General features: G+C 46.3%; 2 long non-coding RNA genes across 2 annotated transcripts; both read right to left on the bottom strand.

Annotated features, from left to right (window-relative positions):
• On the bottom strand, window positions 1-886 carry LOC137840959 (uncharacterized). The gene is made up of 2 exons (XR_011088189.1): window positions 196-886; window positions 1-130 (listed from the first exon to the last, which is right to left on the bottom strand). It is a non-coding gene; the product is annotated as an uncharacterized lncRNA (long non-coding RNA).
• A 6794-nt stretch (window positions 887-7680) lies between these two features.
• LOC137840985 (uncharacterized) lies at window positions 7681-14697 on the bottom strand. Its single transcript, XR_011088251.1, has 8 exons — window positions 14517-14697; window positions 14328-14409; window positions 14110-14220; window positions 10586-10702; window positions 8443-10483; window positions 8270-8347; window positions 8097-8171; window positions 7681-7910 (listed from the first exon to the last, which is right to left on the bottom strand). It is a non-coding gene; the product is annotated as an uncharacterized lncRNA (long non-coding RNA).
• Window positions 14698-17323: the final 2626 nt, after the last annotated feature.

Here is a 17323-nt window from a genome sequence, read left to right as displayed (position 1 = left end):
TTACAACATTTTTGTTCCCGGACACTTGTGTCGATTACAAATTTTTTTTGTTTTTGGACACCTGTGTGGATTACAACATTTTTGTTCCCGGACACTTGTGTCGATTACAAATTTTTTTGTTTTTGGACACCTGTGTGGATTACAACATTTTCCCGGACACTTGTGTCGATTACAAATTTTTTTGTTTTTGGACACCTGTGTGGATTACAAGGATTTTTGTTCCCGGACGCATCAGAGGATTACAGATTTTTGTCCGCTGAACTCACAAAAGGATTTTTCTTTTTTCCGCCTTTTTTTTCTTTTTTCTTTTTTCCTGCTGTTGAAGACTACAGTAAAGGCTGACCAGGAGTAGTAACTATACTTACTCTCCAGGCAGAAGAAAAACAGCCAAGATAATTCTTTTAAGGCTTGTATGGTACATGATTCTTAACTGTTGGAGACCTTCTGTGACTTACAGGTTCCCAAGAATTGAAAGGCTGAGTGGCTTCGGGCTGATGATTAGTCGTCATTTCCTGTTCGCTACAATAACGTTTGAATTAGAATTTGCAATTGAATGTACCCTTGTTAGAATTTCCTGTCAGTAGAAAACCTGGTGGGGAAGAAGGAAAAAGAAAAAGAAGTGCATCCCACCGTTGAGAGCATCAATAAGCGAGGCAAAAGTTCTCATATTGGTGTTCTGAGTAGAGGCGACGCAAAGGGCGCCGCTGAGTAACTAAGAGCTGAATCGACCCTGTTCCGAATGCGCACGGAAAGGCTTCGAAAGGAGACAGCTCGACCCTACAACTAGAGAAACTGCTACTCATTGAAAGGATGGCTAGCGGTGGAAGGAGATTGGATCCCGAACCTGGAAATCCTATGAAAGGAACCGGAAAGGAGGGGTCTAATCCAGACTTTCCAAGACGACATGAAGAACCAGCATGTGTAATATTGTATGGAGGAGGCTTAGAGAAGTGGCCTCAGAAATGGACTGAGTACATAGTGGGATCAAACCCGTCGATAGAGGCAGGATGCCTCTCAACGCGGATGAAGAGAAGCCCTATGAATGGACTCTTTACACCGATGGGTCAAAAAAGGAAGGAGAGCAGAATGCCCACTGGGGTTTTGTTCTGAAGCAAAATGGAGTGGAGCGTTGCCGCCGCAAAGGAAAGACACCCGGCAGCGCGCAAACAGGAGAGGCCACGGCAGTGTTGGAAGGACTGTTAGAAAAAAAAAAAAAAAAAATCACGCTGGACGCGTAAGACTTATAACTGATAGTCATTATTGTGAGCAAGCTCTCAAATTCGATCTAGCCATTTGGGAAGAGAATGGCTTCGAGGGCGCGAAAGGAAAACTAGTGGCCCACTATGAAGTGTGGAGAAAGATAGCCGAGTTACGGCTAAATTTGAGTTTGGATGTGGTTCACCAGAAATCTCATGTGGAAGAAGGAGCTTATTGGAGAGGTAATAACGAAGTTGATTGATACGTCCAGAAAAGAAGAATAAAAGTTGTAGGAGCAGAAAAATGGGACAAGACCCCTCGCGGAAAAGTGGTCCCAGATGAGAGCGTGAGGCAAGTCGTGTCGGCAGTGCATGAAGCACTAGGCCACGCGGGTCCACTGCCTACGCGAAAAAAAGTTAGAGATGCTGGAACTCTGGGTCCCTGACCGGACGATTCGTGCGGTCCTGCGGGATTGTAATCCGTGCAACAAAAACAACGCAGGGCGAAGAGGACGACGCACGGATGGATTGAAGATTAGGAGTACTGTGCCGTGGGGCTCGGTTTGTATGGACGTAGCTGGCCCCATGGGAATAAGTGGCGCAAAGGGTGAGAAATACCTTGTTGTGCTGGTTGACTCGATGTCAGGACACGTCGGGCTGAAAGCAGTGAGGAAAGCCAATGCAAACAGTGTGATCAAGACACTAGAAGATGGGTGCATGTGGCTAGGAATCCCAAAAGAGTGGAGTACTAAATTGCTTGATTTGGTTGCAGACCTAAACGGGAGGAGCAGAAGCAGCCGGCCCTCCCCGTCCGAATAACTGAACCAACGACTTTTTGTGTCACAAGAAGTGGGCAGAACCCAAGACGGCTGTCCCAGAATAAAGAGAAGTGTCGGATCAGCGTTGGACAGAAGGTGTGGATCAAGTCGAGGGACCTGAACAGCAACACTGCAGTGAAGGCCAAGTACGACTGCTCGGACATAGTTAGTGAAGTTTTGGATAGAAACACAGTACGACTAAAGAAGAAAGGTATCCAAGGAGTTGAACAGCTGAAGCCGTTATCGGCTAACCCGAGTCAAGCCAAGAAGTAATTTAAATAACATATGGCAACGGACCACGGAACAATCCCAGCCTTCGTGCGCATGGCCGCACACAAAGGTGCGGTCATCGTAAGAAGAACACCAAATGGGATCCAGACCGGAAGGGCCCTAAATCTGGTGAGATTGGCCAAGCGGGGTTGCACACCCGGTGGACCAGAACATTTTCACTGGACATGGGTCAACGAAGCTTGTGTCATTTGTTTGACACCCAACCTGTTGCCTACTATGTGGTCGGGAGTAGGCTTCATGATGCCACCTGTACTGACCACCGAAGTAAGAGAGCTGGAATTTGCCCAGAGAAATGAGGACAAGCTTCCAGTCAAAGTATTAGATGCCATGGTATGCCACCAGTGTCGAATTACCATCTTGGCACGAATAGTGTTCTTTTTACAGTGGGAGATCGGACCAACTACGGATGTACGGGCTCGACAAATTAGCTCGTGCACGTGTGTTTGGGACGGCGATGAGCTGAAATATTGCCTCATGTGTTTAGATCGCATGGCAAGAGGAAAATTATTGAAAGTCGGAGAAGCAGAGGGATGGCAAATCACCAGGGCAATGACCCCCCTGGCGACCCTCTATCCAGTGTTGGGAGGAGCGTCTTGGCCGGCATATGATAATAATCAGGCCATGAAGAACCTTTATCTGGCCTTGGGCCATTGTTGGCCTTGGCCAAGGCCAGTCGGCCGGCCTGCCCCCGACAGTTATACAGAAAAGGCCGACGAAATAGCCTTGTTTGCAGTCCTTGGGGACCTGCTTGAGGGACCTTGGAGGCCCATGACCTGGGCTCGGTCTATAGCCCAGTTGTTGGCGTGCAAGGACGCACCATTGGTCAAAGTGGAGGCAGCCCCTGCGGAAACAAGCCCGACCGTGAGCAACATGTACTGCTATCGAAGTGTTTTGGACACAAGTAACAAAGACTTTCAGTATGTGACCAAAAAGGGAATATACTGTTTTGCCCCTGGGAATAAAGTCGGATCAGTCCTTATAGTGAATGAGGGTGAAGCAGCACTGGTAGGGATTACAGTGAAAATGGCCATCATTCCTTACGAAGGAATATATTCACTGGGAATCAAATTGGAGGCCAAAAGGCTTAGCCAATTTGTAGCCATAAGAAACACCGGGTCCCAGATACGGGATATTCTTAGGGAACAAATACAAACGAGAAAGGAGCACGGCACAGTAGCGGAGATAGAACCTCAAGAAAAGGCCAAGGAGACAGATGACCTTGACCGGTCGGAAGCGAGAGAATGGGATAAAGGTCCCAGCCAGGAGTTGGCACAGGGATGTCCAGCTGGAGGAAGCATGTTCCAATCGGTGGTGACGGAGGAAAATTCAACCACTTCTCTCCCGCCAGAAGCAGGAGCCCAAGTGGAAATTCAAACAACTTCTCTCCCGCCAGAACCAGAAGTCCGAGTGGAAAGTCAACCCACTTCACTCCTGCCAGAAGCAAAAGTCCAGGAGGGAAACTTATCATGTCCAAAAGCGGAGGGCGGTGGCGTAAGTGACCAACCCAGGAGGATTCTACAAGACTGGACCCCTTTTGATTGGACGAAGTTGTATCCGGCAAATTGCCCTACTCCTGGCTGCGACGGGAGCGGTAGCGCCCGACCAGGGGCAACACACCACCGCTCATTTAGAGCTTGCCCGGTGTATGTGGGGAGCCTCGAGGTGTGTCCCACGCCTGGATGTGATGGAAAAGGAAACACCAGATGGGGTCCGGAGCGTCACCGCACCCTTAAGACATGTCCAGTGCTGGCAGAAATGAAGCGCAAAGCCTCCGAAACCAGGAAACAAGCCGGTAGCCAAGAGAACAACATGTCGAATGACGCGGTAGACACCAGGCCCGAGGAACGAGGTCCGTCTGCATCTGATAAGCCCGCTGGATGTGGATGCAGCTCCTTCTGAGTCTGAGGACGACGATGAGGCTCGAGACGGAGGACGCGGGAGCGAGGCTGAAAATGAGGAGGCAGATGTCGAGAGTGTGGCCACGGGGCGTTCAACACCGGAGCTGAGAGCCCTCGCCGTGGAGAACCACGCTGACGACGACAACGCTGCTAGTCGGTTGTCGCGCCTGATCAACGCCCTCGCAGAGATCGCCAGACAAGGTGATATGGCGGCGGCCTGCCCTACTTCAACAACCGCTGAGGTCGTGAGTATCTCAGACGGAGACGACGACATGACTGCCTAGCTCGTAACGGGGGAGGGAGTGAGCAGAGAAAATTTATACCTGTTTTTCAATCCAAGGAGGGGGTGTCATGTAACATGGAGATAGAGATGGTCCAAATGGTAGAATATGGATTGTTCACAGGGATAAATTGACAGAGCTGATATTTCCAAATTTGTCCAAAAGATGGCGCCAGACCAAAACATGAGACCAAAAGAGAGGCCAGGATAAGCTAGACCAGTTAAAATAGAAAAGAGGAACACGGTGTCAGAGTGTAAGTCACGCATGGAGGCACAAATGAAATTTTTATTATGTGTTTTTTATTTTTGACTTTTTTGCTTGGCTAAAAATGTACTCTGTAACCGCTTTAAGCAATATTATTTGTCAATTCGATCAAGGGACCCGTCACTGAAAATAGTGGCGTGACATAGATTGTTTGGAGAAGCACAAATGAAATGTTTATTATGTGATTTTAATTTTTTGATTTTTTTGCTTGGCTAAAAATGTACTCTGTAACCGCTTTAAAGCAATATTATTTGTCAATTCGATCAATTCATGTAACAGAAAGTAGGTCAAAGGTGAAAACAAGTCATGTAACAGAAAGTAGGTCAAAGGTGAAAACAAGTCATGTAACAGAAAGTAGGTCAAAGGTGAAAACAAGTCATGTAACAGAAAGTAGGTCAAAGGTGAAAAGGGGAAGTGAAAGGTTTTGCCACTAGCTGTGCATTTGGTGGAAAGTACTGCGTGGTCAGGGCGGAAACAGCTGCTAAAGGCCAGTCCCTCCATAGGCGTGGGATTTCTGGACAGTCCCTTCTATACGCGTGGGAGAATTGGGCAGTCTTACCCTATAGGGAAAGTACAGGAGAAAAGAAAGGGGAGGGGGGGAGACGGAGAGGTCTATAAAAGGTCCTGCTGGAGTAGCCTCAGGGCTTTTTTCCCCAAAAGAGCGCTTATACGTGAAGAGGCCCGGAGGAGTTTCAAGATTTTTTCCAAAGTCCCGAAGATCTTTGTGTGAGACGCAGGATCGCTGGACTGAAATTAACTTGGATTTACTCCCAAAAATTGGACTGGACAACTTTATAGAGAAATAGGTGAGAGGGATTTATATTTTTTATGTATTTTAGCGTGAGGGGGGAATAGTCATCGGGCCGCCGGCTTCCTCGTGGCCAGCCTGTTTCTCTAATTTGGATTTTAGAAGCAAGATCGAACTGATCACTCGACTTTGCTTCCACCAAAAATAGCACGCAACTGGTATTTACCTCTTCCCTTTTTTATGAACTGTGTTTTGCAATCGAATTGTTCTGGGATTGAATGATTTTATTAACACGGGTATCAGTGAGTGAAATTGTTCAGTTTCTGGAGTAATTGAGATTTGTAATTCTATTTCATGTTTCTTTAATAAATGTGTTTTGTATATTACTTACTTCGTTGTGCGCGGATTTGTACTAAATATGCAACCGAAGGCTCAGGCCCGCTTCCCCTTTTTGACGGGCCGCGTAAAAAGGAACTCCGAACAAGTTAGAGACTTAAATAACTTCCGTAGTTATTTGAGCCACGAGTGAATTTCGATCTGTTCGAAAGTTGTTTCGTCTGAATAAAATTAAAGGAAGTGTTTAAATCAGATTATTGGTTTTGTGTAGAACGAAAAGTTGTTTGACTATTTGAAAGGCTCAGGCCCGCTTCCCCTTTTCGTCGGGCGCGGCTCAGTTCCCCTTTTTTGACGGGCCGTGTAAAAAGTAACTCTGAGCCAGTTAGAGAATTAAATAACTTTCGTAAATATTTAAAGGAGGAGTGGATTTCGTTAGAAGTGAATTGTTGGAAATTTACTTCTTCTAAATAAATTAACGACGACGGCTGAAATAAATCAGTGGAGTTGGAGGAGAATAAAAATATTTCAATTGTCCGTCGGGCGCGGCTCAGTTCCCCTTTTTTGACGGGCCGTGTAAAAAGTAACTCTGAGCAAGTTAGAGAATTAAATAACTTTCGTAAATATTTAACGGAAGAGTTGAGTTCGTTGAAAGTGAATTCGGTTGAGAATTTACTTCCTTTAAATAACATACCGACGATGATTAAAATAAATCAGGGAAGTTGGTGGAGGATAAAAACATTTCGATTGTCCGTCGGGCGCGGCCCAGTTCCCCTTTTGTCGGGCCGCGTCAAAAGTTAAATAGGACACGATCAAAAAATAGACTTGCCTTCCAAATTAATTATTGGGCAAATCTAAAGACAGCACGACATTTTTATTTGGTAAGAAAGTCGCTATTCTCTTCGAAGCAATTAAGTGGGGTGAAGAACTCCGACGGTCAAGTGCTAGATCTACGTATACGAAGTTAGAATTAATCATATAGGGTGCATTAATTCTCTTCTTAAATGCTATTATTGTCACGCTTTTATTAATTCGATTCTCTTTCGAATAAAAAAGTTGGTCGGCTCGCTGCATGAGCGACCAAGTGGAACGGACCCATATTAACATTTACTTCGGCGAAACTAGTGCTTGGGTGCGCTATACAAACGAATCCCTGAGGTCTTAACAAAGACATCTAAAAAATATCCGTAACGAATAAGAACTTCAAACATTAGCGGGGAGCCATCAATACGATGCGGTCACTTCGAAGTCCTGCCTCGAATTGAGTTACTCGGCACGCGCTTCGGGTGACTTGAGAGGGATTGGCGTCGTACAGAAATTAGATTGATTCCGGAGGAGTTAATTTAACTCGGGTGGTTAGATTACGGACGAATCTCCGAACCCGGCTAAAATAAACCCGTTACTGGGAAGCCTGGGGCACCTGTAATCCGAGAGGTGCGTTTGACACGTGCTATCCGCGCCTCACGGCAAAACCCATAGCCAATCACCTGTTATCCAATGTATTCACTGCATGCTCCTTTTATTTCTTCAGTTTTAGGAAAAGGCCAAGACTAGGGTGAGTGTTTCATTTTTTTTCTTACTGTCAAAAAAAGAAAACAAGTGACTTTCACCCCCCCCACCCAAAAAAAAAAATAATGTTACACTAAGTAAAATAAAGCACTGTTTGACATGATAGACCTGGTTAAGACCAAACTATATATTTTTTATACTCAGAGACCCAATAACCCCCCCCCCCCCCTTTGCACTTTGCAACGGAGGGAAGGTAAAACGGGAAGAACCCTCGGACAAACCCTGACTGCAGGTGGGTGGCCATCTGCCTTGACCGGTTGGGTGGAAAGAGACAGCGAGAGACAAACTTAGCACTCATTTATTACACATTTCTCCTTAAGGATGCAATTTTGTTGTGTACAAAGAATTTTATGGCTTTCCAGTCTCGTCCATGATCTTTGAGTGATGGATTTTCATTTAAACATTTTTCACAGTCTTCCTTTCGAGGAACCCTCATTTCTGTCAGGAACTGCTTCAAATGACATTGGATAATGTTTTTTTTTCTGTCTTTGACCAGGGTATTCTGGATTTCACTGTAAATAAACAAAGAAAGTAAGAAAGTGAATAAATAGATGGATGGAAATGATTATCATTCAATCTTCTTAAACAAGCACATTACACAGGCATTATTAGTCATCCATTTTCCTTGTTAACAAATGTCAAACAAAGTGTTTGATTTCAAGGAGACAATATATTTTAGAGTCACTACACTAACACACCCTTTTGTTTAGATGGCTGTCCCCCAACTGCCTCTCTTGAAGTAGCAACTGTTTCTTTACCTTCCTCTGAGTTTTCTGAAATCACATGATCAACGATAAGACGTTTGCACTTATTGTGATTGAAAGTCACAATGCAGATGTAAATAATGAATGAATATTCAGTGAAAACTTACTTTCTTGACTTTTGAGAGTGGGCCTCTCAGACGGAATGTCCTTCCTCTCAGAGTCATCCGGCTCCTCTTCAGCTGAAACTAAATATTTTAAATCAATACTTGTGCACTAAAAGTCATTTTCCTTTGCTTTGTTTAGTAATAAGTGTAGCAAGTTATTGAAACCCTATACTTACAGTTTATGTTTGGCATTAAGCCCTCCAAGGTCTGTCCTTTGAATTGCCCCACTCCACTTTCCATGGCATAGAGGAGTCTACTGACTTTTGCTGTTTGCAAGGTCTCTTCAGGCAGTCTGTAGTATTCCCTATGGACTTCAATATCATGGCCCATGAAAGTTGCCAGCTGATCAAGCTCATGGCTTTTTAGATTTAGCAGCTGTGAAACAGTAGCCACATGTTTTCGCAATTTTGTGGACGTTATATTTTCTGGCCGTTCTGCTCCACAGGCCTCTGCAAATCTTTTTAGAGTATCGCATCCACGAATATTCCCCTCAGAACCAAAATGGGTGCGGGCAAAGATGTAGGGGTTGTTTGGGGCAATCCCAACCTCTTCCCTTGTTTTGAGGAGAAGATCCACAGATTCCTTGACATCAGGAGGGAACAACACTGGAACTTTGCGGCCTCTTTTCCCCTCTATTTCTACCCTGGTGAGATGATTGCACAGATTCTTCTCCAAAGGGGATAGACTGTTCAGAATGTCATCCTGCATGCTTTTCTTGTTTCTGTCTAGGTATGATTTCAACTCCATCCGCGACACTTCTCCTTCACGACGCCGATTGAATATTATAAGCTGTGTCAGAGTTATTTGAGACAGTTCACTCCATGCCTTTGTCGATGGATGGTCGATGAGAGCTTTTTTGTTAGCTTCTTCAAGGCATTTCAGATGATCACGAAGCTTTTTGATGTCCTCGGATAAGGGCAGTGTTTGGGGGTTGTTCCATTTCTTCCGATAAAGTGTTTTCAGAGCATTGGATGACACAAGCGTTGACCACTCCATTTCGATTAATCGCAGGAATTGATCTGCTCTTTCCTGTAAGCCGTGGTCCTGTTGACGCAGAGCCTCTCCTTGCAAAATCTGTGCCACCGTAACAAGGGAATAGCGCAGTTTCACCGGTGTTGAAGGAACGGCATATCTGTTTGTCAAGTCATTGAACCCATTCATACTTTTCACAGCCTTGAGTACAGTGTTGAACTTCCCTGGGTGGATTAAATCCTTCAGAAAGACAATGTCTTTGTCGATTTCCCTTGCCTCTAGGACAAGTCTGGCAAGTTCCCTCATCTTATTGCGCATGTCTGCCCGATATCGGCTAGACTCGCCATTTTTTAGAAACATCCTCTCTCCCAGTGAGATTATCAGCGTGTCACTTTTCACCACTTGAGTAACATGATCATATGTCATGTCTCCAAGAACCCGTTTCAGTCCGATGGAAATGGAGGTGTCAGTGGGCAACAACATGGAGCAAGCAGCTTGAACTTTTCTCCTCACTGGTCCATCTTCTTTCACTCGCAATTTGCAAATTTTGATATGTCGCCAGATGTCAGATTTGACATACATAGCAAAGCAAAACTTGCATGGCAAATAGTCTGCAGCTGTTGAGGGATTTGTTGCTTGCCTTCTTGGCACGATTTGTCCATTTCCAGATGCTAGTACTTCACAGTTATGTTGGTAGTTTCCTTGATTCCTCACTTTGGTCAATAAACAATTACGCTGGCTTGAGCCTTTCTTATGCATCAGTGCCTTAGCTATGTCAGGTTTATCGCAATGTTTCTGCATCAGATGCCTTGCAATTTTTGCAAAAGGTTTCTCGCAATAAAGGCAGTAATTCCTCTTATCATAGACACGATGATGGGCAGTGTTTGAGGACATTTTAACATGAATACCTCGTTGAATGTCGCTACCATTACCATTATAATTTACTGCCTTTAGGGGTTTTAACGAAGTGCTTGACACTTCTGCAAGCTGTTCTTTCTTATCTGACATGTCCAGCTCAAGGGAAACCTGTTTCCTTGGGATTTTGGAAGGTGGCTCTTTGTAGATCCCTCCCTTTTCTGCTTCTTCATCGTCATCTTCCTCCTCCTCTTCATCATCATCATCATCATCGTCCTCTTCTTCTTCAATATAGTCCTCATCTTTTTGTTCATCTTTATCCTCATCATCATCATCATCATCAGTAGCATCAGAGATATCCAAGGGAAGGGAAAGCTGTTGCACACTGGTCTGAAATAAAGACACACAACGTATGTACCTTGCAAACAATAAACTGTGTCAATATCCTCAATACTTTTCTCCTAGAAAATAATGTATTAAACCACTTCTTACCATTTCAGACACAGACGGTTCCTTTTCAATGGGAGAAGCTGAATCCACCAGGTCATTGCCAGTAATTTCCGACACATCTGGGGTTATGAAATCACAATTTTCAGTTTGAGTTGTGACCTGTAAAGATATTTAAAGGAAGAGTTAAACATTTTGGTGAATTTACATGTTTTGCACATACGGATACAATCCAGATGTACACCTTAGCATGAAGATTTTGATAAGCCTCTATCATGACAAACATCTTGATTCACCGACAATTACATTTTATAATCCATGTTTTACAGCATGAAATCACTCATTTGAAGTAAGTTTCTATCATTGTGAATATAAAAAACAATTCATGTTCCCTTGACATGTGATATATCATGTAATTTTAACTATAATAAAAATAAATTATTAGTCAATACCAGAATCTGCATGTAAAGGCATGCAGTACTTTTGTTTATTTAATTTAATAACAATTATATATATATATATATATATCCCAAGGCGTTCCCAGGCCAGCTGAGAGACGTAGTCTCTCCAGCGCGTCCTGGGTCGTCCCCGGGGTCTCCTACCGGTGGGACATGCCCGGAACACCTCCCCAGGGAGGCGTCCAGGAGGCATCCTGATAAAATGCCCGAGCCACCTCATCTGGCTCCTCTCAACGTGGAGGAGTAGCGACTCTACTCCGAGTCTCTCCCGGATGACCGCGCTTCTCACCCTATCTCTAAGGGAGAGCCCGGACATCCTGCGGAGAAAACTCATTTCGGCCGCTTGTATCCGAGATCTCGTTCTTTCGGTCACGACCCATAGCTCGTGACCATAGGTGAGGGTAGGAGCGTAAATCGACCGGTAAATTGAGAGCTTTGCCTTTTGGCTCAGCTCTCTCTTCACCACAACGGACCGGTACAGGGTCCGCATTACTGCCGACGCTGCACCGATCCGCCTGTCGATCTCACGCTCCATCCTCCCCTCACTCGTGAACAAGACTCCAAGATACTTGAACTCCTCCACTTGGGGCAGGATCTCATCCCCGATCCGGAGAGGGCATTCCACCCTTTTCCGATCGAGGACCATGGACTCGGATTTGGAGGTGCTGACCCTCATCCCGACCGCTTCACACTCGGCTGCGAACCGTTCCAGCGAGAGCTGGAGATCACGGCCTGAAGAAGCCAACAGCACCACGTCATCTGCAAAAAGCAGAGACGCGATGCTGAGGTCCCCAAACCGGACCCCCTCAACGCCTCGGCTGCGCCTAGAAATTCTGTCCATAAAAATTATGAACAGAATCGGTGACAAAGGGCAGCCTTGGCGGAGTCCAACCCTCACTGGGAACGAATCCGACTTACTGCCGGAAATGCGGACCAGACTCTGGCATCGGTGATACAGGGAGCGAACCGCCCTTATCAGTTGGCTCGGCACCCCGTACTCCCGAAGCACCCTCCACAGAACCTCCCGAGGGACACGGTCGAACGCCTTCTCCAAGTCCACAAAACACATGTGGACTGGTTGGGCGAACTCCCATGCACCCTCGAGGATCCTGCCGAGGGTGTAGAGCTGGTCCACTGTTCCACGGCCAGGACGAAAGCCACACTGCTCCTCCTGAATCCGAGGTTCGACCTCCCGACGGACCCTCCTCTCCAGCACCCCTGAATAGACCTTACCAGGGAGGCTGAGGAGTGTGATTCCCCTGTAATTGGAACACACCCTCCGGTCCCCCTTCTTAAAGAGGGGAACCACCACCCCAGTCTGCCAATCCAGAGGCACTGTCCCCGATGCCCACGCAACGTTGTAGAGGCGTGTCAGCCATGACAGCCCCACAACATCCAGAGCCTTTAAGAACTCCGGGCGGATCTCATCCACCCCCGTGGCCTTGCCACCGAGGAGTTTTTTAACTACCTCAGTGACTTCGACCCCAGAGATTGGAGAATCCGCCTCAGAGTCTCCAGGCCCTGCTTCCTCAATGGAAGGCGTGTAGGTGGAATTGAGGAGGTCTTCGAAGTATTCTCCCCACCGACTCACGACGTCCCTAGTCGAGGTCAGCAGCACGCCATCCCCACTGTAAACAGTGTTGACGTTGCACTGCTTCCCCCTCCTGAGACGCCGGATGGTGGACCAGAATTTCCTCGAAGCCGTCCGAAAGTCATTCTCCATGGCCTCACCAAACTCCTCCCACGCCCGGGTTTTTGCCTCAGCAACCGCCGAAGCCGCGTTCCGCTTGGCCATCCGGTACCTGTCAGCTGCCTCCGGAGTCCCGCAGGCCAAAACGGCCCGATAGGACTCCTTCTTCAGCTTGACGGCATCCCTTACCGCCGGTGTCCACCAGCGGGTTCGGGGATTGCCGCCACGACAGGCGCCAACGACCTTACGGCCACAGCTCTGGTCGGCGGCCTCAACAATGGAGGCGCGGAACATGGTCCACTCAGACTCAATGTCCCCCGCCTCCCCCGGGACGTGGGAAAAGCTCTGCCGGAGGTGGGAGTTGAAGCTCTTCCTGACAGGAGATTCTGCCAGACGTTCCCAGCAGACCCTCACAGAGCGTTTGGGTCTGCCAGGTCGGACCGGCATCTTCCCCCACCATCGGAGCCAACCCACCACCAGGTGGTGATCAGTTGACAGCTCCGCCCCTCTCTTCACCCGAGTGTCCAAAACATGCGGCCGCAAATCCGATGACACGACTACAAAGTCGATCATCGAACCGCGGCCTAGGGTGTCCTGGTGCCAAGTGCACACATGGACACCCTTATGTTTGAACATGGTGTTCATTATTGAAAATCCGTGTCGAGCACAGAAGTCCAACAATAGAACACCACTCGGGTTCAGATCGGGGGAGCCGTTCCTCCCAATCACGCCCTTCCAGGTCTCACTGTCATTGCCCACGTGAGCATTGAAGTCACCCAGTAGAACGATGGAGTCCCCAGAAGGAGCGCTCTCCAGCACTTCTTCCAGGGACCCCAAGAAGGGTGGGTACTCTGAGCTGCCGTTTGGTGCATAGACACAAACAACAGTCAGGACCCGTCCCCCCACCCGAAGGCGGAGGGAGGCTACCCTCTCGTTCACCGGGGTGAACCCCAATGTGCAGGCGCCCAGCCGGGGGGCAATAAGTATACCCACACCTGCTCGACGCCTCTCACCGTGGGCAACTCCAGAGTGGAAGAGAGTCCAGCCCCTCTCGAGAGGGCTTGTACCGGAACCCAAACTGTGCGTGGAGGCTAGTCCGACTATATCTAGTCGGAATCTTTCTGCCTCGCACACCAGCTCGGGCTCCTTTCTAGCCAGAGAGGTGACATTCCATGTCCCAAGAGCCAGCTTCTGCAGCCGGGGATCAGACCGCCAAGGTCCCTGCCTTTGGCTGCCGCCCAGCTCACATTGCACCCGACCCCTTCGGCCCCTCCCACAGGTGGTGAGCCCATGGGAAGATATATGTATATATATATATATATATATATATATATATATATATATATATATATATATATATATATATATATATATATATATATATGTATGTATATAAAACACACACATGCTGTTATACATACCTGTCGCCATGGACAGTTGGTGTCCCCATAGTCGTACACAATTTCTTCTCCTTTGTTTATTTTTGTGATTGCAAAAGCACACAGATGTGGTTTTTTCTGTTTATCCAGTATCTGTTGGTCATATAGGCACAGACAATAAATAGTAGGAATTACAGTCATTAACAGTAATTTTTCTGTCTGACGGTTTCAACAGTGTATACATATATATTGTTACTTACTATTCTAATTTTGCTGTTTGGCTTTATGTGATCATCATTTATGAATCTTCCAAGTCTTGCTGTGTGCTTGCTGCCATCCACGCTGTATAGGGGATTTATTGCACTTATTTAGTCTTTGTTGCATTTCAGCGATATTATCAAACATAGCTGAAGCATCTATAACTAAATGATTCATTTAATTGTTCTTACCAGAAAATCTGTCCCCGGAAAGAGTAAAAATACAGAAATGCCGCATCTGTATCTGAGTATTGTTTGAACAGGGCTTCTCCTTCTGAACCTGTCACGTGCCTTCCAACGTATTCAAGCAAGAACTCTCCTGCCTCCATGTTTTTGGTGGCAATTATTCCATAACCTGAAAAATGTGAGTATTTACATTTAATTATAGTATGATAAAAAGAAAAAAAAAAAGTTTTGCATAGCAGACCCGTAGTAGAGCCTTAAATTCTAATGTGATAACATACCTTTCTCTTTGTTGACTATTCTTTTTTGAAATGTGGGTGTTAGGTTCAGATTCAGCAAAAGGATCAGCAGACAAAACCAATGAGACAGAATGTTGATCTTTTCTCGCGAGGAGTGCATCCAGACTTACAGCAATCCAAAATACACTAAAGGTCTTGTTTACACTCCTCTCTTTTTATTAAGGAAATGCCCTACCTACAATGTGAGACTAGCCCCTGATAGGTGGGGGGGAAAGCGTGGGCTAGTCTCAAGAGTGAAGAAACGAGATTCTATGTGAAACTAGAAGTCGCAAGGATAAAATGTTATGGGAAACAAAGTAGTCATGTGAAAAGAGTGCATAGACAAAATGACATGTGCAGACATCAACAACTTTCTTGGATTCCCAGATGTGTAGAAGGTCAGGAAGCTCCAGCCAGCATCGTTTGACTTGTTGTGGACTAGGTGATGTCTGCAAGAAGAAACAGCAAGCATTCTGCGCAATAACTTTATTAATAAGTACTCATTAGGGAACGCATGATAACATATATATACAATTTATCTAACAATTCCCCCCTGTTTTATCATAAGTTCCCGGAGAACAACCCATCACCCATATGGCCACTTCAAAAAAGATTTTCAGCCAAGGGATCACATTTCGCAAGAACTAACTTACACTCAGGAGGAAACTGAGCCATAATCGGCAAAGCTAGGGTCAAGAAACAAACCGGACAGGTTTACCACAATAGAGTCGCCGACCGGGTCGTCACTAGAGAAGGAACCCGCGTCGATCGAAAGGTCATCCCTTTGGAGCAACGGGAAAGTCTCAGCTGGTGGAGAGATAGCAGTTGTAATTAGCCTGTTAATTAGGGATCGGAGACAAGGAATGCAACAACATCCACACAAGGTCAAAATGGCAGAGAAAACGGCTATGGAGACCAGGGCAGAGGAAACCAGGGTGCGGTACTTTCCGAACACGTTCAACCAGTCGGTCCAAACCTCTGTGTTCACCCCACTGTGCTCCTTCATCTTCCCGTTCAAGGTCCGCAGGCCCTCAAGGGCCTGGGACAGGCTTCCGCCGGCTGCAGTATTATTCGGAATAAACGTGCAACATTGCTCACCGAACATGGCGCAGACACCGCCCCCCTTTGAGAGTAGCATGTCAAGGGCCATTCGATTCTGGAAAGCCATGAGGGAAGTAGCGGCCAGTTGGGAGTGGACCGCCTTGAAAACCCGCCTCGGACCAGTTTCCAAGCCTCTGCACGTTGTAATGGACGTAGTTAATCCTGTCAACATTTTTGTTAATAGTACACCACCAACACAGGGCGGATTCAAAACCAGCTGCTATCTGATTCACCAGCTTATACTCATCCGGTACTCCTCTAGGAACACCAATGGCGTCAATGTAAGTTGGATTAGCCGCGCCCCGCCATTCGGCGCTTCGTTTTGTTCTCGGCCAGAATACGGGAACCACGGACTTAGCAAAAGATGTCAGATCATAAGACGACATCGGTATCAAATGAACGGGCAGCAATAGGGTTGCCAAAGCGCAAATTCCGGAGCTGTCGAAAGGCAACCTATCATAAAGTTTGTTACTATTACACCAAAACCAAACATCACTACGAGCAATGGGCAAAAAAGGGGCAGTGACATTGGTCACGGACCCACACCATAGAGGAGGCAGGGCGCCGAGCTTCTCACCGGTACCAGGTAATCTAAGACATGTAAAATTACCCTTAGCTACATCGGACGAAAAAAAAGGGGTTTATACTTTGTCATAGAGGGAACAGGGTAAACCTTATCACATTTAAAACAATCATGAGTGGGTGAAATGGATGAGTTTTACATTAAAGCAACAGCACACTTAGGAACTATATTTGCAGGTATGATTTTCAAAAGAGGTCTTCGACCCATGCATGCAATGCAACTGGTGTTAGCCATCTTCGCGGCCCGCTCAGCCAGAAGAAGCCAGTTGTTGGTTTGACCGCTGATTCCTGTGGAGGCTACAAAATAGCCGTCTACATCAGTGAGGAGCATACTTGTGATTTATGCTCCTGCTGACAGGGTGTAATCATTTGTAACGGGACGGTCAGCGATCGACATTGTTTTATTAAGGCAAATAGCAATAGGAAAGCGAGGATCGATTTCAGAGGACCAAGCCCACAGTTGAAAACCCCAACAAGAAGTGTTAAACAAGGTGGCATTTGGAGGAAGAATTTGACCATCAGCGATTGTAAGAGACAAAAGGAGGCTTTTGCCCTGATTTTTCAAAGTCACTCGTTTAGCAAAGAACACAGCCTCTTCACTGGAACCAGAGAGCGGGGTGACCATTTCGAAACCTTTCAAACTCTTCATAGGTAAAATAATAGAAGAAGATGTATTAGGAGCCACAGTAAACATTAATGACTTATTGTAAGTCCAAGACAAAAGCCATGGTACGCAAGTTGGAACGCAGACGGTTCCTGGAATACAAACAACCTGATCAAAAGGGGATTTAGTGTCGCGCTTATGTCTAGCAATTTTTCCCCCATGAGCCATATCAATTAGAATTAGCGTTGGTA

This window comes from Syngnathus scovelli, chromosome 15, assembly GCF_024217435.2.
Source record: "Syngnathus scovelli strain Florida chromosome 15, RoL_Ssco_1.2, whole genome shotgun sequence".
Classification (NCBI taxonomy): domain Eukaryota; kingdom Metazoa; phylum Chordata; class Actinopteri; order Syngnathiformes; family Syngnathidae; genus Syngnathus; species Syngnathus scovelli.
Note: the sequence above shows the minus strand (reverse complement) of the source record. Positions and strands in the feature narration are given on the sequence as shown.